General features: G+C 34.7%; 1 non-coding gene across 1 annotated transcript; it reads right to left on the reverse strand.

The window, feature by feature from the left end:
- Positions 1 to 2,239: 2,239 nt before the first annotated feature.
- Trnas-uga (transfer RNA serine (anticodon UGA)) lies at positions 2,240 to 2,321 on the reverse strand. The gene has a single exon. It is a non-coding gene; the product is annotated as a tRNA-Ser (tRNA).
- Positions 2,322 to 2,590: the final 269 nt, after the last annotated feature.

Raw genomic sequence — 2,590 nt, forward strand, 5'->3', positions numbered from 1 at the left:
TGACTTTAGAAAGACTAGGAAGAATAGAGATAGATCGGTAATTCGAAACAAAAGAAGAGTCATCTTTTTTGTATATATTGGAATAACTTTTGCAATTTTACATGCGTTCGGAAATACACCAGTTGACAACGACAAATTACAAATATGTACTAAAGGTGTCAATATACTCCCAACAATCTGTTTTAAAAAAGACGTGCTCATTTCATCATGACCACATGTATGACTAGATTTCAAAGAATGCACAATATCAAGGATCTCATTAAAATCTGTTGGTTTGAAAAATAATGAATTATCGTTTGACGTGCCCAAGTACTGCGAGAAATCTGTCTGTGTATGATCAATCTTAGAAGCTTGACTAGGACCTACATTAACAAAGCACTCATTAAAACAACCTGCTACATCTTTAGGATCACAAAACGTTTGTCCATCATTCGTAATTTGAGACGTTGACACCTTCTTTTGCTTACCAATGACGTCGTTAATAACCTTCCAAGTGGCTGACATATTTCAAGTAGCATTTTCAAAAGCTTCCGTATAATACGTTCTGCGGGAAAGACTGATAATCTGTGTAAGTTTATTTCTGTATAATTTATATCGAATTACATTATCATTATCAGGATGCCGTAAACTATTTTCATATAAAACATTTCTTTTCTTGATGGAACGAAAAATTCCCTTTGTTATCCACGGCGTCACGGATAAGCGTCATGTTGATGTATAAACATGGACAAATAATTCAATTCAATTCAATTCAATTCAATAGTGTATCTATTTCCATCATAAAAAAGAAAACAAAAAGTTGACATAATCCAAAGTGATACAATTTTTTCATTTTTCTTACACTCGTCTGATAAAGGATTTTTTTTTTCAAATACAATATAAAGTATATGCACGAATGAGGTCATAAAAAGAAGCAATGCCACTTTACCATGGCAACAAAAATAGTAAATAATCACAAAGATGGAAAATAGTGTTCCACTAAGAAAGCCAAGCTTGTAAGACGTGGAACACTGGGACAATACAACAACAGCACCAATTTGTTATACCAATAAAACATATTCATTTTAAATTCTTCTATATACTATTGTACATTTACTCATTGATATATGATGCTGATGCTATGAACAATACTTACTAGAATATTGGAATGCAAACATTATAAACTATATAACATATCACATTTGTGGCACAGACACTATGGGGCCAGGTATGCCAGGAAAATTGAACGGAAAGGAAGATATGCAATCGGCCACAAAAAAAAAACCCATAACGACAACAATAACAACAATAACAACACAAAACACAGAAATGACAGAACTTGGGGAAATGCACTCAGACAGATACTGGACAACGAAGAACGAGGAAAGAGGAGCAGAGAAGAATAGAGAAGGAAAAAGAGAGGGAAAAGGAGAGGGATGGAAAAGGTCTATGGACACACTACAAAATCTCAAGGACAAGTGAAACATGACGGGTTTTTTCATTAAACAAAATTAACTGGTATATTTCGAAAACAAATATTTTTTAAGTTTATACTTAAATGTAATTAACTTCACAGACTCTTTTAAATCATTATCCAAGCTATTCCAAAATCTTGGTCCGGTATAAACAAATGTATTTTGAGTGTGTACAGTTCTCACTACGGTCAGATGAAATTCTTTAGATTGTCTTCGTGGGATAATTATGTACGTGGCTGTTACGGTAAAATCAACAGATAACGCAAATAACATCACGCTACAATCAAACCTTTCGACAGTCGATGAAGGGCTTTAACATAATACTATTGAAATGCAAAAAAGAAAAACTGAGAGTATGTTGTAAATGCGGACGCTGATTTTCGCTAAATAAATTCATTGGTGCAGGGGTTTCGGTTCGTGCATTTTGCAGGTTTATCCTCCTATGAAACTCTAAAGTTTTTCGATTGATTATGCATGCATGATATGCAGTGAATAATACACACTGCATGGCATAAGAATAGATTGCTCAGCAAAATAAGAGGGAAACACTTTAATCAATGTCCATGAAAATAGACAATCTGCATCATCATAGATTGCTGAGGTACAGTGAATTCTGACATAATTATGTTGTTTTAAAAAGATAATAACAATCATCAAGATGATATAATTCAGCCAAGTTTTTGTGATAACACTTTTATAAGGACGAGAGATTCTACATCTCACATATTGTTATTAAGCTGCAGTTGTTCCGCTTGTGACTTCCAAAAGAGTAAAAATCATGTAAACGCTGCGAGCAGGATTTGAACCTGCGCGGGGAGACCCCATTGGATTTCAAGTCCAACGCCTTAACCGCTCGGCCATCACAGCTACGCACACCCTCATACTAGTAACAGTTACTTCACGCATTCTCATTGGCGCACCAATAATGTCGCTGATTACCAACATGTTGCGAAATCAGACGCAGCTCAGTGCGAGAATGATAGTTTGCTGTATAGGCTTATGATAATAGGTCACTGTTATGACTTGAAGAAATGTATGAAATAAACATCATTTTGCCTTCGTGTATACCAAATGATAATATTTGCATTCCTGCAAGTGTTTGTAACAGATGGATGGAAATACAGGGTAATAGATAC

The sequence above is a fragment of the Diadema antillarum genome, unplaced genomic scaffold (genome assembly GCF_040938485.1).
Source record: "Diadema antillarum isolate AM-2024a unplaced genomic scaffold, OU_Dant_1.0 seq00000912_RagTag, whole genome shotgun sequence".
Taxonomy (NCBI): domain Eukaryota; kingdom Metazoa; phylum Echinodermata; class Echinoidea; order Diadematoida; family Diadematidae; genus Diadema; species Diadema antillarum.